We start from the raw sequence: 25,297 nt of genomic DNA on the forward strand, positions 1-25,297 counted from the left end.
GGTCCTAAGAGGGGTTTCGGTTCCTGATAGGGGTTTCGGTTCCTAAGAGGGGTTTCGGTTCCTTAGGTCCGTTTTTCGCGTAGACTTCTGTTTTTGGGCTGTTTTCGCCAACTTCGAGGGTCGGGATGCCCCGAGTGATTATAGAAAGTTGGGAGAGATTTCGAGAGAGATTTGAGAGAGATTCCACATACTCAGAGAGATTTGGGAGAGATTTGACATACTTGGGGAGATTTCACATACAAAGAGATATTTGGGAGAGATTTCACATTCTTAGAGAGTTTTGGGAGAGATTTGACATTCTTGGAGAGATTTCTCATACAAAGAGAGATTTGGGAGAGATTTCACATACTTAGAGAGATTTGGGAGAGATTTGACATTGTTGGAGAGATTTCTCATTCAGAGAGAGATTTGGGAGAGATTTCACATACTTAGTGAGATTTGGGAGAGATTTGACATTCTTGGAGAGATTTCTCATTCAGAGAGAGATTTGGGAGAGATTTCACATACTTAGAGAGATTTGGGAGAGATTTGACATTCTTGGAGAGATTTCTCATTCAGAGAGAGATTTGGGAGAGATTTCACATACTTAGAGAGACTTGGGAGAGATTTGACATTCTTGAAGAGATTTATCATACAAAGAGAGATTTGGGAGAGATTTCACATACTTAGAGAGATTTGGGAGAGATTTGACATTCTTGGAGAGATTTCTCATTCAAAGAGAGATTTGGGAGAGGTTTCATTGGTGACCTTTTTGAGTGTTCGGCTTCGCAATGCAGGGTCCGTAAGCCCTGTTAAGCCTTGTTTGAGGATCTTGCATACTCCCGATGAGTATGCAACATTGTTTTATCGGTTTGGCTCGCCACGTACCACAGTTTTAGGTTAAGGAGATCTAGATGTATGCACTTTTCAATTTATGATTTCTCAATAGAATAGAGAGTTGTTTAGAAATTACATAACGTAAACTCTAATACTCATGGCAAATTGAGTTGACCGGTTTGACTTGTTGACTTTGACTTGACCGAAAATTGACGGTTGTCACATATTATTACTTACTTACAACGGGTATGGTGAGAAGACTACTTACTTACTAATACAGGACTAACCATTCCGGCACTCAACTGTTAGCAACAGAGGTAATGAACATCTACGGATGCCTACAATTATTACTTATATTAGGAGTACCTTTATGGGACTAACCATTCCTACACCCTGCTGTTGGATACAAAGGATAATGAACATCTACGGACGCCTACGGTTAATACTTATATTAGGAGTACCTTTACGGGACTAACCATTCATAGAACCTACTGTTGGATACAGAGGATAATGAAAATCTACGGATGCCTATGGTTAATACTTATATTAGGGTACCTTTACGGGACTGACCATTCCTACACCCTGCTGTTGGATACAGAGGCTAATGAACATCTACGAATGCCTACGGTTAATACTTATATTAGGGTACCTTTATGGGACTAACCATTCCTACAACCTGCTGTTAGCTACAGAGGATAATGATCATCTACGGACATTCAAGGTTAATACTTTTTCGGTAATCGCGATGTCGAGTTGATCCTAATACAAAAGGATAACACTTACATGGCTGTATTTTTCCTATTACTTTTATTTTGTGATACATTCACATAAACAATGAGGTAGACTATGTACTGTTAGTAGTAGTCAAAAAGGGGAAAAACCATCGTTGTTACTTTCAAAACATTCGGGTCTTGGTAGAAGGCTACTTTTTATACTTATAGAAATCATAGGGATTTGCTAGGGTATTCAAACGCTTTCAAACTATTTCCAAACAGTTCATACTTATACAAACTTTGTCGAAATGTTCACAAGACTTTACTTTCTAATTTTACAAATCAAATACACATTAATACTTATGAATTCACCAGCTTTTTGGCTGATACTCGCTTTCAAAATAACTTGTATTCTCAGGTCACAAATAGACAGGTACAACGACCAGGTTTGTGAAGACGGAGTAGTCCAGAGTCGTCTTATATTCTGATTATTCATTTTATTGTTGTATATTATGAAAGAACACACTTGTAATTAAAATTATAAGATTAATGCAATGGATGATGTTGTTGCTTGTTTAGTACTTTACATTGTTGTGATACATTACATGACGTCCTCCGCCCCAGAACATTTCCGCCGTTCTCAGTTTTGGGGTGTGGCAGATTGGTGTCAGAGCATTGTTTATAGTGAATATAGTATATCAACCCATAAAAGATAGACTAACTATAAATACAATGGGATTAAAATACTCTGACCAAGAGTTTATACTTTAAATAATAAAATATTTAATTAAGTATACGTGGCTGCATTCATACTAAAATTAGTGTCTCTAGGACAGTACAAAAGAATTAGGATTGTTGGGCAACACAAGTAGACTTAGAGACATATAGTCAAAACTGGGAAGATATAACCTGATCAACTATATTATCCGAGGGTTGACTAGCATGTGCCTAAGTGTAGTTGTGAGGTTGAAACAAGTCTAAAATCTTACCAACAATACCACAATGAGAACAATAGAACATAAACCTAAAATACCATAGGGGTGTTTTGTATTACTATAATTACTTACTTAAGAACTAAAAAGGATCTTCATTACTAAGTTGATAGTTCCTAAGTGGATACACTAAGGCTATATGTAACTAGGATGTTATAGACTTAGCATCTATGAAATTTTTGCTTTACCACTATTCCTTGTGAATTTGGAGTTAAAGTCACTTATTCGAAGGCCTATCCTGTGTTGATTACATATGACTGGTATGCACTTTAAAAATAGCGATTTAACTAATGAAGATTTTCTAATAATTATCTAGAGAGTTTGTCTAATAATTATTTCCTTACCCCAATTCTCGCGTAGATAACATGGCTGGACTCCATCCCCACGACAACTCGTACCTTCCGAACGAAGTTATTGTTGGATGGTTTGGAGAAGAACCAGAGAATTATCATCTGATTCCTTTGAATCATCACCACGCTGAAGACCTTTCGGATGGTGCTAACTCCGAACCCGAAGTTGAGAACCTACCCCAGGAAGCTCCCATTCCGAATCCTAACCCTCATCCGACTTTTCATGGCCCGACGCCTCCTTGGGTAGAATGCTTGGAAACATGGAGCCAAGGACAGGATTAGCCCATGCCATTTAATGGAGACCGAAGCTTTTATGACCTGAGCAATGGGGGCTTAACAAACAGAATCTTGCTAATCCTGGTCCACAGAGTTGCCCGAAATGAGATTCAAGGCAGGACAACCCTACATCAAATCACAGAAGTTGTTGCCAATGCAAGAATGCATACCCTTCGCACCATTCATATGGAAGATGCTCGTGAGAGATCTGAAAGAGACCATGAAACCCTGCTTCAAGCACTGGATGAATCACGAGCCGAAGTCATAGAACTCCGAGTACGCCAGAGGGTGTACGAAAGACACCTGCTTGATATGGAACGTCAACTGGCTGAGCTAAGAGTTCACCAGAGGGATGATTGTCACCAGTAGGAGATACTTTACTTTCCTTCTTCTTTTAAAGAACCGTGTTCCTGCCTATGTCCTATGTGGCATTTTCTATGAAACTGCCTTGTACTGTAGGTACTTTTAGTTAGGCCTTTATGCGGCCAAAACTTTTGCTACTCCGGATATGATGTAAGACCTTCTTCAAGGTCAAATTTCCCTGAACTTATTAGATCTTAAACATCGATGATGTTGACAGTCGCCTAACTTCCGTGTCACGTTGTTGTTCAAATACTCTCATCATACTTTCATTGGAGTCTATCTAAAACATGCTTTAGTCAAGTCATTGGCCTATAGTAATTTAACTCTGGAGACCTTTCCATGTCTCTTTCAGTGGTTGGATCGTATTATCCACCAACCTATAGTACCTCGGCATGAACGACAAACATCTTGAGACTAGTCTACGAACTTACTTCTACTCCTTACTAGGACTGCATCATAGGGATGTAGGTTAAAACTTCGAGAACATACACTTACTCTTTCATTGAACGATTGACATACATCCAGGGTCAAGAGTAGCCTTTACTAGGAAATCTTAGTTCATCGAATAAGATTCGTAAGAAGATTATTGTCATGATTTTCCTCGCTTATCCATTCCCGAGTTATATATAACGAAGACCTGATAGACAATAGAATGTGAGATTTCTAACGTAGTTTCTTTTCCTCGTTCGGATGTGGGACTAGAGTAGAGTCACACATTTTATTATCCGCCCCGTATTGATTATATCATAACGTGTATGAGCTAAGTTTTCATGTATAATAACTCCTCTTTTGGCCTGAATCAAAATGATACAACAACCATCCGCACAGTTTAACGACTACTCAGCAACATAATGAAAAGACCAAGCTTCTCACCATTGGGAGCTCTGATCTTATTCTTCAAGAAGACAGAATCCAGGGAATGCGATCATACCAGCACTAATGCACCGGATCCCATCAGAACTCTGCAGTTAAGCATGCATGGGCGAGAGTAGTACTAGTATGGGTGACATTTGGGAAGTCCTCGTGGTGCAGACCTCAACAGGACTTCCATTAGAAATCATCACTCTCTGCCTCGCATAGATGAATCAGTTGACCAACCGCAAGGAACGACGTACCTTTCAGAAATGAACCTAAGATCCGAATATCACCAGTAACTAGTGTTAGTGAAGGGTGTCCCAAGGACAATCTTCCAAACTCGATACGGACACTACGAGTCCGTAGTGATACCCCTCGGATAGGACCAATACGCCCGTAGTATTCATGAACTTAATGAATAGTGTATGCTATTCTTACTTGGATCAGTTCGTCATTTTCTTTTAAATGACTTACTTAGCTACTCTCGAAGTAAGAAGGAAATCATAAAGATCATCTACAACAAACCGTGGAAACATTACGATCAGAGGAGCTTTACGCGAAGTTCTCTAAAATGCGAGTTTTAGATTTGAAGAGTCGAATTCCTAAGAAACATTACCAGTAATGTGGGAATTCTTGAGGACCCTGCCAAAAATCAAAACCGCTGGGAATTTGTCAAACAACGAGGATGCCGATAGGAATTCGCCAAATTCTAGGTCTCGCTGACCTACTGTCGAGAGTTCATTTAGAACTCCTCGCGGATTACGGAACCTTTTGTGACTTTGACTTAGAAGGGAGTGGCCCTTGACTGGGAAGACAAGCGAGAGGAAGAAAACCTTGGAATTTCAAGTGAGAGGCCAAATCCTTTTGGAAATCTCACTCTAGGAAGGCTTGATATGCTTCGAAAATGTGTGGTAAGCCAAATCCAGATTAGTTAGGACCTCCAAGATTCTTATTTGAATCGTTCCCGTAACTCACAAACCCAACCTACACCACAAACTCAGTAAAGTACATTTTATCCTTCACGTCTCGAACTTGAAAACGTACCTTTTCGTCAGGACTCTCGTAAGCCCACTCGATGAGATCGAGATCAACGAGATCCTCACCTTCATGGAAGAACCGTTGTGACTCTCGACCGAGTGGTCAAGCGGACGATGAAACGCCGTCGCCCATTAGTGAAGGATCGTTGGCATACCAACCGAGGACTCGATTTCACTTGGAAGCGCGAGAATCAATCGATTAGGAAGTATCCCCATCTCCTGACTCGACATTCATACCTACTTCCTTACTTAAAATTCTAATTTCGAGACGAAATTCCCTCTAACAAGGGGATGATGTGACAACCCAAAATTTTTTATTTTATAAAGCTTAGTCAATCAACCTAACTGGGTGTCAAAATCATTAGTACAGAGTTCTAGCTAGGTCACAGGTCATTCTAAGGATTTTTGAACGTAATACACTTAAGGAATAAGTGTTAGAAAGTACCCGCTAGAACCACAATGTAGCAAATCGGACCCTAACCCCATCTAAGTGAGTTCACGGCCACAAGACCATGATTTTACCATCGTAAATTTATGTGCCCATAAACTCAAGGGTATATATAGAGTGTTGGGTCATTTCCTCTCATTTCTTCCTTACATGGCCGGATTTTCTTCCTAATCCTCTCAACTATCATCCAACCTTCTTCAATAGATCTTCAAAAGAGTGAGTATTCTATCCCTTGATTAGTTAATACATCTTATTAACTAGCTTCTTACATTGATTTCATCCGTGAAAATCATGTTTGTTTAGATATTCAAGTTACACCAAGAACACCAAGAACACCAAGTACTCTTGATCCAACTCATTGTACACAATGTTTATCATATTTAGAGCTTAGAAAACATAAGAAATTATGGGATTCAAGGAGTTTATGGCCAAGGCATGTTCTTGGGCCATAAACCCCTTTTAAGGGTGCAAATGACACCCTAACACTTTATTGAGTGTTGGATATTAGCATAGAACCTTACCCCTTTGAGTTAAGGACTTCATTTCACTAAATGCTACCCCTTACCATGAGCTTACGGCTGTCAACTCATGGGGGAATGGTCCCAGGGCCGTGAACACCAAACGAGGTCATTTAAGGACCTTAAACCCACCCAAACACTTGTTTAAAGCTTTGGAGCACTTAACCAATTAAGCCCTTAGAGTTTTAAGCCCCTTTTGGTGACCAATGGAGAGTTTACGGCCATGAGTAAACTCCCCTGGGCCGTAAATTCTAATAAAGATGGTCATTGGACCATAAACTCCCGTGTGAGGCTTTGCACTCCTTTATTGCAACCCGAGAGCCTCCTAGCACTTGACCAAATTGTTTTCCTTGCAATAGGATGTTTATACATGTTTAATTAGTGTTAAAATCACTAATTATTTATATACATATGTCTTCATATGTAATTAGGATCATTGTGTGTGTCTAATTCTTCACTTGACACCAAGCACTTGTCCGACACTTCCTTCTGATCCGCTCACTACAGGTGAGTTCATACCCCTTAATCAATGTTTTAAATGTTTTTAAATACTTTTATGGGAGGGGGGGGGGGGGAATACAAGTTGAATCATGCTAGTTATTATATCAATCACATGTGGTTAATAACTAACATGCAAATGGATTTACTATACGTTAGCTGTTTTACCAAACAAATTTCTTCAAATTTTTCATTAAACGTTTTCATATGTTAAAACTGTTTATCAAACTGCTTTATACACTGTATGTTTCTTTTCAAACTCTGTTACAAATGTATTTGAAGCAAAGGTTTTCTTTATATTTAAACTGTTTATTCAAACAAAATAGTTTCAAACTGTTTAATAAACTGACATCAAGTCTAAATTTTCTTAGATATTATTCTTTTTCAAAGGTTTTACAAAACTCCTTTTACGCTTTTATATTATCAAATGCATGCCCATATATGTATAGTTATATAAGTAATGTTTAAAGGACTTAGGAAGGCTAAACCGCTTTATTTCCTTTTCCCCGTTGGGATGTGGTCTGGTAGGGTATCGGTTATCCGTCCGAATGTCATCTAAATATTAGTTATATATCATGTATACATATGTAGACATAAAAGTGCCCTCAGTTAGTTCAATACCTTTGGCTAGCAAAGTTATACCTTCGTTGATACTTGTACATTTCTAGTAACTATTATAGGTATAGTTAGGAGATACTACTTACTATTCCTATTACAAGGAATTACACCAGAGTCAGTTCATTCATGAGTCTATACTAAATTCTATAGGAAGAGATACACTTACATGGATATCTTTACATAGATACTTTGTTAAAAGCATGCCTGCATATGTATAGTTATATAAACAATGTTTAAAGGACTTAGGAAGGCTAACCCGCTTTATTTCCTTTTCCCCGTTGGGATGTGGTCTGGTAGGGTATCGGGTGTCCGTCCGAAGGTCGTTTAAATATTAAGTTATATATCATGTGTACATATACGGACATAATAGTTATGATTAGTCGGTTCAGTACCTTTGGGTAGCAAAGGTATACGTTCATATATCCCTAGTAAGCTATTATAGGTATAGTTTGGGCTTATATATGATTTGGTAATAAATATAGATTTCGACCTAGCGATTCGTTGCAGAAGTCACCCTTAGTTCCAAATGTAGAATATGGACTACCAATCATATTATTACTTACTTATAGCGGGTCTCGTGAGAAGACTACTTACTTACTAAGACGGGACTAACCATTCCGACACCCAACTGTTAGCAACAGAGGTAATGAACATCTACGGATGCCTACGGTTATTACTTATATTAGGAGTACCTTTACGGGACTAACCAATCCTACACCCTGCTGTTGGATACAAAGGATAATGAACATCTACGGATGCCTATGGTTAATACTTATATTAGGAGTACCTTTGCGGGACTAACCATTCCTACACCCTGCTGTTGGATACAGAGGATTAGGAACATCTATGGATGCCTACGGTTAATACTTATATTAGGGTACCTTTACGAGACTAACCATTCCTACACCCTGCTGTTGGATACAGAGGATAATGAACATCTACGGATGCCTACGGTTAATACTTATATTAGGGTACCTTTACGGGACGAACCATTCCTACAACCTGCTGTTAGCTACAGAGGATAATGGTCATCTACGAACGCTCAAGGTTAATACTTTTTTGGCAGTCACGATGTCGAGTTGATCCTAATACAAATGGATAACACTTACATGGCTATATTTTTCCTATTACTTTTATTTTGTGATACATTCACATAAACGATGAGGTAGACTATGTACTGTTGGTAGTAGTCAAAAAGGGGAAAAACCATCTTTGTTACTTTCAGAACATTCGGGTCTTGGTAGAAGGCTACTCTTTATACTAATAGAAATCATAGGGATTTGCTAGGGTATTCAAATGCTTTCAAACTATTTCCAAACAGTTCATACTTATACAAACTTTGTCCAAATGTTCACACGTCTTTACTTTCCAGTTTTACAAATCAAAGACACATTAATACTTATGAATTCACCAACTTTTTGGCTGATACTCGCTTTCAAAATAACTTGTATTCTCAGGTCACAAATAGACAGGTACAACGACCAGGTTTGTGAAGACGGAGCAGTCCAGACTCGTCTTATATTCTGATTATTCATTTTATTGTTGTATATTATGAAAGAACACACTTGTAATTAAAATTATAAGATTAATTCATTGGATGATGTTGTTGCTTGTTTACTACTTTATATTATTGTGATACATTACATGACGTCCTCCGCCCCAGAACGTTTCCGCCGTTCTCGGTTTTGGGGTGTGACAGTAAGTAATATACAACTTATAAGGGCTAGAATCTCTTACAAGTTGAAGATTTTGAAGAATTGTTGGATGATACTTGAGAGAGTTTTGAGATTTGGATCTTGATTTTGCGAAAAATGGTAAATAATGACTAAGTGTCATATATTTACCCCCAATTTAGGGTTTACGGCCGTAAACACCTTTGTTTAGGTCGTAAAATCCAAACTCTTGGAGCTTTGGGACTTTATTGTTGCACAATATACCCTAGAGCATCCTCTCTCCTGGTATCTCCCGAAGTACTAACTTAAAAAGACTCAAACTTATTCCCAAAAAGCTTTAAAGTTTGCAGTAACTGTTCTGACTTCTATTGAATTGAAATGTTGTACATAATAGAAATTTCGGGTTGTCACAAACTAAGATCATTAACATGGATTTTGTGTAACAAAAAACCTCAATGATGTATTCTGTGAGTCTCAAGGGTTACTTTTATGGAATTAAAGATAATGGAGAAGAATGTGTGAGATGGGTAAAGAGACGAAAGTACCTCTGGTATATATAAGTGACCAAGCAGAAAACACTTATCTCAATATGAGAAGAGTAAGGTAGCTCATGACATAATAGAATTTAGCAGCCTAATTGGGAAGAGACGATTGGTATGAATCAAATCAAGAAGGCTTCACTACAGAGTCATTGAGGCTTTGGACAACATGCAAGAACATGCTTCTAGAGACACTTAGCTAGTAGACAGAGTAAACGTATATACCTTCCCCATGATTCATTGTTGAGACTTGCAGCCATTGTGTTAGAATGTACTTGAAATAAATAAGAGAAATAAAAACAGAAAAGAAAAATATTTTTTAAATTTTAAATTTTCTGAAAAAAATAAAAACAGAAAGGAAAATATTTTTGTAATTTTGAAATTGTAAATTTTCTGAAAAAGAAATAAAAATAGAAAAGAAATTAGACAAAAAGTATACATCAAGTTTCAACCAAAAATTCGCCTTTGATGGATGAAGCGAAATATATCGAGCGTTCGGCATAGTTCGGTGCCCAAAAAAATCAGAACCGAAATGGACCGATCGTTCGCCCTATTTTGCCTGTTAAAAATTTAAGAGGTGAAAGCGATGGATGTACTTAAGGAAGCGAAGATGGTTTCGGTACAGATTTAGATTCCATCATTCCCAGCCTTGGAGTATTCTATTGAAGGTTGTTTCTGGCGAGGCTTTCGTGAATATGTCAGCCAATTGATCAACGGATCGAATGAAGCGAACTTCAACATTATCATCTTCTACGTCATCCTTGATAAAGTGATATCGCAGTGCAATGTGTTTCGTCTTGTAATGCTGCATTGGGTTGTGACATATATGGATCGTGCTTTCTGAGTCACATTAAAGAGGAGTCTTCTTCATATTTAGTTCTTAATCTGTTAGTTGGCTTTTTATCTTGACGACCTATGAAGTGCAAGATGTTGCGGCTATATATTCAGCTTTAGCAGTTGATAGGGATAGACACGTTTGTTTCTTGGACTACTAATTGATTAGTTTACCATCAAGAAACTGACAACCTCCAGTTGTGCTCTTTCGGTCTAGACCACATCCTCCAAGATTGGCATTGGAGAACGCTTGAATAAAGAAGCCTAATTTAGCCGGATACCAAATTCAGAGAGATGAGGTTCGCTTCAAGTATCAGAGGGTGTTCTTAACAGCCACCATGTGAGGTTCATGTGGATTGGCTTGGAACCTGGCACAATAGCAAATGGAAAAGATGATATTTGGTCTACTAGCTTTAAGATACATTAGTGACCCTATCATTTTCCGATAGAGAGTCATATCAGCAGCCGGATTTCCAGAGATGGAGTTAGCTTTGTTCCGAATGGCATTGGAATCTTAACTTTTGATTTTTCCATCATGCCAAAATTTTCCAACAAGGTCTTTGTGTAAGCTTCCTGATTGATAAAAATAACTTTTGGTCCGTGTCTTCTGTTCTGGCCAAGAAAAAAGTTAATGACCCATTGAGCTCATCTCAAATTTATTCTTCATCAATTTTCGGAAATCAACTGTTAAGCTGGGATTCGTGGAACTGAAGATGATATCATCGATGTAAATTTGGACTATCATAAGGTGATGACCTTCTTTCTTGCGAAAGAAGGTTGGGTCAACCGAACCTTGTTTAAATTTAGACATTTTGAGAAAGCAAGGTTTCATACCAGGCTCTAGGAGCTTGCTTTAGAATGTAAACCGCCTTGTCCAGAATGTAGCAATGAACAGGATATTTCTCATTCACGAAGCCCGATGGTTTTTCAACATATACGACTTCTTCTATCTCCCCATTTAGGAAAGCACACTTAACATCCATTTGAAAAACCTCAAAATTCTTATGTGAAGTGTACGCTAGAAAGATCCGTATTGATTCTAACATTTGTACCGAAGCAAAGGTTTCTTCATAATCGATCCCTTCTTCCTGACAATATCCTTTCACCATAAGTCTTGCTTTGTTCCTTACGATGTTACCTTCTTTATCCATCTTTTTACGAAACACCCATTTTAAACCTACCACAGATGCATCAGGTGGTGCGGGAATCAATCTCCAAACCTTGTTTCTTTGAACTCATTAAGTTATCTTGTATGGCCTGAACCCAGTTAGATTGATCAAGGGTAGTGTTAATTGTTTTCGGTTATATCTTGGAGACGAACGAATTAAACATGCAATATTCCACTTGAGAGAATAAAGCAGTTCTCTTCGCTTTAACTTGAGAGCGTGTAAGGACTCCATTAGATCATTCACCATCACTTGTGATTTTGGATGATCTCTTGTCCATTTAGTAAGTGGAGGGTAATTTGGATCGTACGTAGGATCCAGTTCATCATTCACTTCTTCATCAAACTTTGATTGATCGTCATCGGCATTCGCATTCGTACTATGATTGTCCGCCTCGAAAGATGATATGGTCTTAGTAATAGGGTCAGAAGGCTCTCCTTTGAATGGATTCTTGTTGTTCATAGTTAGAGATGGGTTCTCCCCCTGGAAAGATGAAGCGGATTCATCTGCTGAAGACGAACCCTCCCCCTGCAATGGAGTGCTTTCATTTGGAGGTTCGCTTGAGCTTGAAGGTTCGCTTTCCATTTCTTTTGCAGCATCATCGATTATCTTCTTTAGATTATCAATTTTGTTATCAGCTACCATTGCTTCGGAGTTGATGGCTTTTTCTGGTTCATTAAAGAGCGTTATGTACTCTTGAAACAGATTGGATACCGGTATGGCGACTTGAACTGTCTTAGGAAAGATTTCCTCCATTGAATCTTCCCTTGATTGAATTTTCTTCATGTAAGTGTCATCAAGCGTGTCATAATAGGTTTCTCCTATCTTTTTCGATCTTTTATTGAGAACCCTATATGCCTTGGAGGTTAGAGAGTACCCCAAGAAAATCCCTTCATCAGAATTCACATCAAACTTATTTGGGTTCTCTTTGGAATTGAAGATGAAATATATGGAACCAAATAATTGAAAAAACTTGACATTAGGTTTGCGATTCTTAAGAATTTCATATGGAGTAATAGAAAATCGCTTACTGAGAAAGGATCGGTTCTGGGTATAGCAAGCGGCGACAATTGCATCGGCCTAGAAATACATAGGAAGAAAAGCGAAGCTAAGCATGGTTAGAGCAGCCTCACACCACAAATGATTTCGCCTTTCCACTACCCCATTATGTTGTGGAAAATAAGGAGCAAAGAAGTTGTGTGTGACTCCATTTCTGGCTAGAAATTCTTCAAAATCTTGGTTCTTGAATTCCTACCTGTTGTCGCTTCTTATATTTCTTACCACCTTTCTTAGTTGAAGCTCTACTTGTTCTATAAAGATCTTGAGTTTAGGAGTCGCCTCAGATTTCTGGTTAAGAAAATATATCCAACTGAATCGTGAAAAATCAACGATAATAACAGGTATGTACTTACTACCACTGTCACTTTCAATAGCCGACGGCTCACAAAGATCGATGTGTAGCAGTTCAAGAGGTTCAATAATTTTTGTGTTTACAAGAGTTGGATGACTCTTCCTATTTTGCTTCCCCATTTCACATGTAGCGCATAGATGATCCTTATCAAACTTCATGAGGGGAAGACATCGCAGATGATCACCAAAAACGATCTTCTTGATTTCTTTGTAGTTAAGGTGCGAGAGTCTTCTGTTCCATAACTAGCTATTGTCAGAAGGAGCCTTTGTTAACAAGTAGACAACAGGTTTTCCTCGTATCGGATTTAGATTTAATGGATACATCTCTCTTTTTCGTTGTGACTTTAGTAGAACCGTTTTCGTTTTCTTCTCTATGATCTCTGATCCTTCATCATCAAACGAAACCTTCAGGCCAGTACCCATAACCAATTGTGAAACACTGATCAGGTTGTGTTGTAATCCTTCCTCATAGGCAACTTTACGGATTGAGAAATCCCCATTTGTGATCATGCGATATCCTTTAATTGTGGCATAAGAGTTGTTGCCACACTTGATACATCCACCATCTTTGAGAGCCCGAAACTCCCTTAGTTCTTCCTTTCTCCCTGTCATGTGATGTGAGAAGCCACTATGAATATACCATTCATCGTCAAACTGCTCGTCGTGAATAACCCACAAAAATTAAGCAGATTTAGGAACCAAAAGTTGTTTGGGTCCCGGTGAGCCTTTTACAGAGCGTGGAAAAGGAATAAAAAGATCAAGCCCGAACGTTCGTTTTATCAAAGTGTTTTGGTCTTTATTTTTTATGGTGAAAACTTTGATTTTGTTATTCTATTTTTTTGAATCACTTTGTTTTTCTGTATTTTGATTCTTAACAAACTCTTTCTTATCCTTCCGAGAGTTAGTGGTTGTTTCTTCAGTCTGAAGTTTAGATTCTGAGATGAGCTTCCCCTTCCCTTTAACATCCTTGATAGGAGTTTTCTTTGGTTGGGATTTAAGATTATTCGATTTCTGAGAAAATCTTTTAGGAACAGATTGCCTGCGAGCAAAACTACCCTTTTGTTTATGTGAAGCACAAGAATTACAGTGTGAACACTGTTCGGGTTACGCTTGAGACCGGGACTTCGTCTTTTGGTTGGAAGCCTTTTCTTTTCGTACATAGTTAGAGTTTTGGGATTGCCAGAACTGCTTCCTTTTGTTGATATTTTTCTCATATCTCTTGTTTTGTTGACATTTCTGCTTAGCCAGTTGCTTGGAAGATTTGTGAGCATTCACATTCAGTTTTGTCTTCCTGGTATGAGGTTTGGTTCTCATGGAATTAGGTTCGCTTGAACCTTTTGAAGATTCATGTTGAACATCCTTGGTACCACTTGTCTTGGCTTTATCAAACTTTGAAGGTTTATTTAGTGGTTCAACAACGTATCTATTTTTTATTCTCCATGATGGTCATTCGGACAAGCCTTTTGTTTCATCGGCATTGTCGATTGGGGCTGACCAAAAATGATTCTCACACCCATCAACATCATCTTCATCTACGAGAGTTGTTAATTCAACTGTACGTTCCTTAGTTACTCCAGCAGTAGTGTACACCTGATTTGGTACCGTTTGTACCTTTTGGTATACAATAGCCTTTTCCTTCAAGACTTTAACCTTTTCTTTAGACAAGCGAGCGAAGTCAATAGAATTTTCGGATATAAGGACTTTTGGTTCAGGTTCGGTATTAACAAATTCAGAACAATCAAACCTCATCCTCTATAGATATTTCACTTATGTCAATTTCCTCATCAAATTCATTTGTATTTTCAGCGTTGATCTTGTTATATGAACTCAACTTAGAACTCAATGAGTCAAATTTCTGCACAGTTTCGGTCTTTATTTTCAATTTATCATTTTCATCCTGTAAGTTTTTGAGCATGTCTTTATGGTTCTTGGACATAATAAATGACTCAATTTTTTCCAGTCCAATTCTATAGGCTTCAAACGTTTCTTCAGTCGAGACAATTGATTCACAATTATAGCAATCAACATCTATGTCGTCTTCCTTTAATTAAAGGATATGCAAAATCATTTTGTGAATTTTGTTGCCTATTTCACAATCTAAATGCAACCGAGTAATGTTGGAATAAAGATGTTTAGAAATTAAGCAAAAAATATTCCTTTGTTTCAAAAACTTTAAATTGTCACCTTGCAAATAAACCAATTCGTCTCTAGCCCTAACCAACTCTAATTCCTTATTCTCTATCCATATCCTTTGCTCCTCACTCTTGGAAGGCACCCTGCTGATTTGATCAATTAGGTTAGAATTCGTGAGGCGTGTTTGTTTTAGGCTACCACTTAAATTCGAAAAGGTGAATTTTCAATCATTTAAATCTTTTTCATAGATAGAAATAGGTATTTTGAGAGATTCAAGGATGTAATTTACCTTCTTGATCAACTGATCACATTCGTTGATCTGTTCTCCATCTGGTTTTGAAGTAAAGCTTTTATCTTCCCTTTTGATGAGCTGAAATCTCAGATCGATTAGATCTTCAACAGGTTAATCAGTAAAGAAAACAAATAAACACTGTAAACACAAGATGGAATCAAAGTAATGCTTAATGATTTAGAAGTAGTCACGCCTCAACAGAGCTCGACAAAGAACTTTCACTGTAGAGGAGAGCTAGGGTTTGTAGTTCAATTACTATGAATAATAACGAAAGTTATGATAACTAAGGATGCATGCATGCATCTTAAATACTAAACCCTAATGAAATAGTCATGGTTGGACAGGCCCAAACCGGATAACAAAACTGGGCTAAGGACCGAGCCCAAGATGCAACACTTCTAGACCCAACAATATCCCCCTTTGCCTCAATATGGGGCGAGACTTCACTTTGGTAGAGGTTGAGCAGTTCACTTCACAACCTTGAACAACCTTTGAATAATGGAAAGAAGAGTCTGTCTGAAAGCCATATACCACCGGAGAATTTATTAGAATAGTTTCTTGTGAGCCTCACTATTTTGATCGTACCCATGAACAAGCTCCAGAATGTGCTCCAAGCAGGCAGTAGAGAATAGATGTTTGTCAGCCAAAGCAAATAGGAACCTATGACCTTCGGCTATAAGAAACAAGATAGTGTGAGACTGATCCATCTTTGCCACTTCATGAATGTAACACACTAGCATATGCTTGATGTGATCAATGATTGGATCATAATTATTTTCATTGGAGAGTGGAATGTTAATCAGGAGAATACAATCATGTGGATTCAGATTGGGCAAGTCAGCAAGTGAAATTGTATGGACCGAACCTTAAGATCCTCGAGTCACCTTGAACTTGACATTAATGAACTTGACAGCAGCAGGATGCTTTAGCACCTTGGTAGTTGTACTCTTTTTGTTACTCCAGGTTAGGTACTGAGGCTGAAAGAACTTATGATAATATTCCAGCAAGTCCTGATCAACCTTTGGGTCTGGAGAGGGAATTGCAACTGTAGGCTCAAAACAGTGAAAGATGAAAGCCTTGCGAGTGATTGGCATATCAAATTGAGAACCTTTAGAATTCTCGACATTGAAAGAGAGAACATGCTCTAGCCAGTGTGAACTTGAAGCTTCAATATCCTCCTTTCGAAGTCTTTCTAGCATCCATAGAGGAAACTTCAACTTTCTCTGATTGAGTAGATTCGCCTCTCTCACCTCATTCTCCTTGTTGAATGCTTCCGTAACATTTTGCTTAATCTCCTGAGAAGAAGGCTTGGATTTGAGAATATTCCTTATAGGAACCGTATCTTTAATATCATCAACATTATCCTCATCAACTACTTTACCCTTATCTTGCACACCCGAACCCGAAGCATCTTTCCCTTTCGGTTCGGCAACCACTTTCGGCTGTTGAGGTTTCAGTGGTTGGGATGAGTTCTTTACTTGTTCTCCCCCTTGTTACGGAGGGACAATGGACTCCGGAACACCCTCTATTCTGCTTAAAATGTCAAGAGCAGGTCGTAGCTTCTAAGCTAAATGGCATCTGACTGTAATGGTAAGAACCGGATCGTGGGATTCAAGAAGATGGAGAAGAATGTAGTGAACATCTCCAACAGAGCCCTCTACCACAAACCGTTCCGAACGAAAATCATCATGTTCCTTGTTCGCTTGATTTAGCTTCAAAGTCTGGGTTTTAGGTGAGTAGTCTTCAGAGCAAGTTCATCCATTGCTCTGATTTCCAAGGCTAGATCTGCCTAAAGCTGACTTAAACGTTCATTGACCGAAGCTTGATGTTTGGCTTGACTAGAAAAGAGGTTCTGGAAAAGCACCTCAAAAAGCTCCTTTTCCTTTTGAAGCGATTTTGTAAGTGTCTGAACAGAGGCATTAACCGTGTTGGCATTTTGAGTTGCAGCACCCTGTAAAGATTCAAGAAAAAATTTTGTTTTAGAAATTAGTTTATTAACTTTTTTGGTCGCCTCAGTGCAAACATTTTCGTTAAAGCATCAATGGCCTGAGTAGAGGAGGAAGCCATAATTTTGTCCAGCTTCTCATTCAACTCCTTAAGATGGCTTTTCGTGACAGGGGCATCTTATCATCATCACTTTGCACCCTGTAAGGATTGTAGTAGAATGTATCAAATTACATATTTTCCCTACCAAGGATAGTATTGGCTTCAGTGGATTGGGTAGGAGACAGAGGTTTGTTAGTAGCATGGGTTTTGGGTGCTGAAGTACGTACCCCCATATCAGATACGTTGGTTTGCACTCCAGTGGTAGTTGTGGTTGTAGCTTCTGAAAAGATGGGAGTGGCAACAGGAATGGTGAATGAGGGTTGAGATGTAATGATATGGAAAGGGGTGGAAGGGTAGTAGGAATGGAAATAGGTGGAGGAGAAGGTGCTTGGAAACGAACGAATACCTCAGATGTAGGCGAGCGAGGAGGTGTACCACATCAAACCACTTCTTCATCATCCAAGCTTTCACTCTCATATTCACTAGAAATTTGGGGTTGATGACGAGAAGGTCCATACTCAAAGTCTGTGTCGCTGTAAGATTGAAGAATAAGCTTTCTAGCAGGTTTCTTGGTCTTCTTCTGCTTGGGCTGTGAAGGAGCAGCCTTCTCTGCCTTTTGCTTCTTTGGGGATTGAACTTTTGACACTCTATCTCCTTTTTCTCCCTTTTTGGCTTCTTGCTTCTTGCCCTATTTTCCAGGTTTATCTACTTCTTCAATAGACTTTAACATTTTTGGGGTGAGATCCCTTGGACCAGAAGTGGGAAGTTTCTTGTACTCCTAAATGAGCTTGCAAGTAGGAGACACACAGGCATACATTGACTCTGGAATGGAGCCAACGAAATGAAATTTGGATGGATGAGTGATAATGATGTTTGTAGTATGGAATGTAGCAATAGAGGAGAGCAGAGAATCTGCCATAATGGGAATGTGAAAACTCTCCATTATCGATTGAGTAACAATGGTCCAAAACCTAGCACATGAAATTTCTGTATGACATGAGGTTGATGACAAACTTTGGACAAGCTGAAGCCAACGTACTGAGCCATAGTCAAGGTTGATTCCGTGGTACAACCCATAAAGCAACGTTATGAAAGACTTGCTAGCACCATCTGATCTGACGCTCCTTTCAGAAAGCCCTTTGAAGAGGAGATTGAACAACCCATTCCAATGAGGAGGAAGGCATCATTTCTTGAACCTTGTCACAGTTGTTAGGGTTTCAATGTACCCCATGTTGTAAAACATCGTGAATAGCTGACCAATTGAGATTGAATAAGAATTCACCATCGAAGCATCATATGTGAGCCCTATCAATGAGCAAAATATGTTCTTGGATAAGGAGGCCTTCTGGTTGAGGACATTAAAACAAATCTTGTATGCAACCTTGTTGTAAGTAGCCGTGGAATAAAGTTGAGAGAGACAAGACATTGGGACAACTTCCACCATCGATAAAGCTTTGATAAGTGGTGAATACCTAAGACATTCAACCACGTTATAAATGTACGTATCATAGAGGAATGGTGAGAGGTCCATCAGCAAGTTCTGGTTTGCTTGATGGTGAAAAGAGTGGAACGTGCAAAAGTTTCTTGAATAGACGAAGACTCTGCCATAGTTGAATCTTGAGGAAGAAGAAGATGAACAATGACAATAGAATCGTCGGAGATTACCTTTTTGCTTGAGAGAGAAGAAGTGTGGTAAAGAACAAGATCACAGTACCAAAAACCCTTATATACAATTCTATGGAGACACAAAAATCAAGGGTAATGATTCCTTTAATTTGGGAAACGACGCCTAAAAAGGTGTGATTTGAGAACTGGCAACCCCGATAAAGCAGCTAATGACGCACGCTTAGGTAACTCTTTGAATTCACGCGCCTTTTCAATCCTATCTCCTTTTCAAATTCCAATCGATTAAGCACCCTGCTGACTCATCTCTTCAATCTTTTAATAAAATCGTTATCTCCATAAATAACCAAAGGCTTATTATAGTTTCAACCCTTCGTTTGAAAATCATCGCATAACTTCGTTTGGAACCGAAGCTATATATTTATGAATTGATTCTTAATCCAACCAGATTTTTGGAAAATCCAAGATTTTGGTGCAAGAAAGTGTCAAATATAAAGAAATAAAAACAAACTATTTGTGGGATTTTGTGAAGTCATAAAAGACATAAAGTAGTTGATCTTGGGCACGAATCGCTTCCTTTAAAATCTGAATAGACTTCAAAGTGCTTGTATGGGTTCCTGTTAAATGACGATCAAGTACTTGTTAAGAAACATTGAAAGGCATCTTTTTCTAAATAAGACTATTAAGGGTGGCTTTCGCTTCAATCCAGGTTTCAGTACTTGACATAAGACAAAAAGTGGAATGAAGTACTTGTTAGACCAATGTGGCCTTTTAAACAAGTAGGTATGGATCATATTCAGTGACATGTTGACACTAAATAACTAGAAATCTTATTTAAAAATTAAAATTGGAGCCTTCGGGAAGAAAAGTCTTGGTGATAGGCAGTTTCATAAGGATCTCTCACAAGAATAGGAGATTTCAAGGTACATCCACAATAGTGGTTTCGTTAATTCAAGCTGAAAGCTAGAACATTTATTTGTTCACCGTCAATACATTATAGGTATTGAATTTTTGGTTTCACTTAGCACGTAGTGACACAAAAGTAAGATCATAAACACAGAAGTTGTGTAACCATAAACCTCAGTGGTAGTGTTGAAAGTCTCAAGGGTTACAATTATGAAATGAATGATTAATGGAGAATAAGATTAACGGAGATAAAGAACGAATGTACCTCTGCTATAAAATAGGACCAAGCAGGAAATGTCTTGACTCATGTTAGAGTAGAGTTAGGTAGCTCATGATGAGTGTGCGTTTGTCAGCCTAATTGGGAAGACATGATTAGTGTATATCAAGTCATTAAGGCTTCACTCAAAATAGTTAGAGGCTTGGGTCTACATACAACAACATGCTTCTAGGGACACTTAGCTATTATAGAGATAAAGAATTATACTTTTCCCAGCTTCGTCATTAAGAAAGTTCCTTATACATTGGTTAGATAAAGACTAAATAATTTAAAATAACGAACAATATTTTTGAAATATGGTTTGTGTTTTCTGAAAAGAAATAAAAACAGAAATGAAAAATATTTTTGGATTTTAAAAGATTTTCTGAAAAAGAAATAAAAACAGAAATAAAAATAAAAATTTTGGATTATATGAAAATAAAAGGAAAAACATAAAATAAATTATAAGAAAAGAGTGTATACATACTTTACAACTGAAACCGTCACTTGAAAATAGAGAAGCGAACTGAGTCCAATAAGACCGAACCCGAAATGGACCGAGCGTTCGCTCTATTTCGCTTCCAACTTTTATTGAGGCGAAAGTGACTTCGGTACAAATTCATCTTCCATCATTCCTAAGCCTTGTAGGATTTTATTAAAACTGGTTTCATGCAAGGCTTTAGTAAACATGTCAGCCAATTGATCAGTGGTCCTAACAAAATGAATTTCCACATTACCAACCTCCACGTGATCTTTGATGAAGTGATACCTTAGTGCTATGTGTTTTGTCTTTGAGTGTTGTACTGGGTTATGACAAATCCTAATTGCGCTCCCTGAGTCACAATATAGTGGGATTTTCTTCATGTTTAGCCCATAGTCTCGAAGTTGACTTAGTATTCAAATGACATGAGATGTGTATGATCTTGCAGCTATGTATTCAGCTTTGGCAGTTGAGAGTAAGACACATGTTTGTTTCTTTGACTTCCAGCTAACTAGTTTGCCATCCAGAAATTGGCATCCTCCTGTGGTACTCTTTCGGTCCAGTCCACATCCTCCAAGATCAGCATCTAAGAATGCTTGGACAAAGAACCCCGACTTGGTTGGTTACCATAGGCTGAATGAAGAGGTTCTCTTCAGGTATCGAAAGATATTCTTCATAGCTAGTAGGTGAGGTTTGCGTGGATTAGCTTGAAACATAGCACAATAGCAAACAGATAACATTATGTCTGTTCGACTTTCTGTTAGATACATTAGCGACCCTATCATTTGACGGTAGAGGGTCATGTCAGGAGTTGGTTTGTCCAGAGAAGGTGTTAACTTTGTGCCAAACGCCATAGGAACCTTCACTTTTGAATCTCCCAACATTCCAAACTTGGCAACCAAGGTCTTCGTGTAACCCTCTTGATTAATAGAAATGCCTTCAGGTCCCTGTCTAATATTCAAGCCAAGGAAAAAGTTAATCGGACCCATTGAACTCATTTCAAATTTAGTCTCCATTAACTTCCTAAATTCAACAGTTAAGCTAGGCTTTGTGGAGCCGAAGATGATATCATCGACGTAAATTTGAAGTATCATAAGATGGTCACCATCTTTCTTTCGAAAGAAGGTTGGGTCAACCGAACCTTATTTGAACTTGGACATTTTAAGAAATCTAGTTAGAGTTTCATACCATGCCCTCGGTGCTTGCTTGAGACCATAGACTGTCTTGTCCACAATGTAGCAGTGACCTAGATACTTCTCGTTCACGAAACCCGGTGGTTTCTCTACGTACACCGTCTCTTCCAGTTCTCCATTTAAGAAGGCACGCTTCCAGCCTTGCTACGGGAGCGAAGGTCTTTTTGTAATCAATGCCTTCTTCTTGACAATAACCTTTCACAACCAATCTTGCTTTGTTGTGAATTACATTTCCTTCCTTGTCTATATTGTTCTTGAAAACCCACTTAAGTCCAACCACAGAAGCATCCTTTGGTGTTGGAATCAGTCTCTACACTTTGTTTCACTCGAACTCATTGAGTTCGTCCTGCATGGCCTGTACCCGACAGAATGATTGAGTGCAGTGTTGATCGTCTTCGATTCAACCTTGGAGACGGACGAATTAAACATGCAAAATTCCACTTTAGAGAATAGTGCAATTTGTTTCACTTTCAGTTGAGAACGTGTGAGAACTTTTTCTGATGGTTTACCAATAATTTATGTTTGAGGATGATCTTTGGCCCATTTTATGAGTGGTGGGTAATTAGGATCATACGAGGGATCCAGTTGAGCATCCACTTATTCATCGAGTTCTGATTAAATATCATCATCGTTTGAATTTGCATTATCCCCATCAAACGATGATACTTCCTCCGCTTCAGGCTCAGAATTCTTTCCCTGGACTTGGGTTTTGGTTGGTGTTGATGATGACAGAGTCTCCCCCTGGAATGATGAATCTTGGTAATTTGGAGGAGACGAGCCCTCCTCCTGAACATAAGAACTATCTTTAGGAGGTTCGCTTGAGCGAGAATGTTCGGTTGCTTGTGGTTGTTAGTCTTCCATTTTCTTTGCAGCGTCATCAACTATCTCCTTACGTTGTCGACCGTGTTATCTGTGTTGAGAGAGAAACTTTGAGACACACTTGAACAAATAGGTTAGAACAAGTATATAGCGGAATAGTTAATCTCAAGGATCTGTTAGCTCAACAATAATATTAATAGTTAGAAGTTAGTGAGTTAGATGTGAAATGTAAAGTAATGTAAATGACAGCAATTGTTATATCAAGAATACACTTAAGTTGATTCATAACTTGGAATGCTTTCAAACCAATGTTAGTGAGTGAGATCAAACTTAGTGAAGAAGTCACAAGGATTTGCTCCGAAGAGAGATTATGATCAGATATAAGAGTAAGAATTGAGAGAGGAGACAATTTCTGTGATAAGTAGCAAAGATACTTGAAGATGCGTGTATGATTCAGAACAAGTGAGCTCTATTTATAGAGACTCAGACATTACAAAAGATAACTTCTAGAAGCAGCGATGCAAGGCATACTGGAAAATAGAAAGCATAAAGAAAAGACAAAATATACTAAGTATAAAGGCTTCTTGTCTTCTGACTTCGGATGACTACAGTAGAAGCTATCATTGCGGTAGTAAGTTGGCTGCGGTTCCAGGAAAGTTCAAGAGGGTCACTTTCAGTGTTCTAACAATTTCCCCCTAAGTGATCTCTTTAACTTTTATCACTTATCAAGACGGAGATGCTTGATTAGGATCCACCAAAACTTCCTGACACTTTCTAACCAAGTTATCCTCCTTAGAATTTCAAACTTTACTTCCGGAATGGTGTATTTTGACTTTTCAACTGCGGTCGGATAGATGTCAAGCTGCTTCTTTGTTAGACGATGTATAGCAGAGGTAGGGATGAAATATTTGACATTATGAGTTTTTCTTTTGAAGATGACACCGAGTTCATGGAAGTTGGATGCACCTAGGGGTCTTTCTTCAAAGCCTTCAGAGGGCATCGGTGCTGGATATGGTGGAGGTAATTCATGCTTCCTTGCAATGGTGGGTTAGATATCTGCATGGTTTTAGCAAAGTCGCTTACAGTATCCATCAGAAAACTGTTGACTCTATCAAGTGCAATTTGCATCTTCGGATACTTCTCAGCCTTTCCATGGAACACTCTTGCAATGAGGAAAATCTCCTCCGGATTCATGCAAGGAAAAGCAGCTTGGTTCTGGACATAATCTTGTTCCCTTCGGGTCAGAGTGTACTGGAAAAACTCTGCCTTCATGAATTTTCTTACTTTGTAGTTCACGACTGCGGATGGTCGATCATTTGACCACATGTACTCAACAGAAGAGGCATGCTTTGCATAGAATTGAGAAAGTCTCTCAAATTCCATAGGTAGTCGTTTGGCATCTGGAAGGCTTTGATCAAAAGGCTTAATAACAGTGAAGTATTTGGCATTGGGTGAGATGGGGATATCCCAGTAACCATCAGTAGGAGGCTAAGCATATGTAAGTTAAGGAATGTAATCTTCATCTAGCAATCTTCGGTGGGGATTAACCCAAGAATTGATGAGAGTTTCATCCATGACTGTGTCAAAACCGCAAGTCCTCCAGATCTCCTCACCAAGTTTGGTTTCCCTCCAGTCTTTCTTTCTTTGAACGGTGGTGGGAGAATCTGTTGAGCTATGAGATGACATATGTTCCTCTAGATGTTTGAAGTGTGGGGGAGTTTCATGTTTCTCCGGAATGTAAGGCGTAGTGTGAGATGATGGTTGTGGAGAGGGAACTTTGCCAGTGATGATGGGGGAGGTTTGATGTGGTGAAATTGATTGCTGAGATTTAGATTGATGGGCTTCATCAGATTAACGGGCTTGATCTTGTTCACTTCCCCCTCTTGAGGAAGTCCAAACTGGAGCTTCCTCAAGCCATGTCCGAAGGCCATCAATTTTGGAGAAGGCCTCCTGAAATTGAGCCTTGATAGCATCTGTGAGTTGTTGATTGGTTGGAGAGGAGGATTTGAATAGCAGGCAATGATTCTCCTTAGTGAGTTGAAGGATTTTAGGGCCATGAAAGTTGGTTGTTAAGGATCATTGAAGGAAGTTGATGGTAGAGTGAAGAATCGAGATGGTAGACTCATAAGCAGTATGAGTTTCATCCATTATCTTTTGAGACTGAGAGGCTTGATCTTTGGTAGCATTTTGAAGATCATTTTTGATTGCAGTGACTTCTGAGATAAGGCGTTCAGTGGCTTTCATGAAGTCTTTGTGGTCTGCCTTGCGATTGTTGTCGAGGGACCGTATTCCCATTTCGAATTTTAAAGATATGCGCTCCGCAGCCAGTCTTTCTCTTGTTTCTAGTCTTTCAATCCTTTCTATTAATGATTGTGGTCCAGGAGCATCCTCTGGTTGCGGTTGAGTTGATTTGACCGCAGCCAGGATTTGATCGACTTTGGC

The 25,297-nt window shown here is 38.7% G+C and overlaps 1 pseudogene; it reads left to right on the top strand.

Moving 5' to 3' along the window:
* Window positions 1-4,427: 4,427 nt before the first annotated feature.
* LOC111916098 (5S ribosomal RNA) lies at window positions 4,428-4,545 on the top strand (annotated as a pseudogene).
* Window positions 4,546-25,297: the final 20,752 nt, after the last annotated feature.

Source organism: Lactuca sativa, chromosome 3 (assembly GCF_002870075.4).
Source record: "Lactuca sativa cultivar Salinas chromosome 3, Lsat_Salinas_v11, whole genome shotgun sequence".
Taxonomy (NCBI): Eukaryota; Viridiplantae; Streptophyta; class Magnoliopsida; order Asterales; family Asteraceae; genus Lactuca; species Lactuca sativa.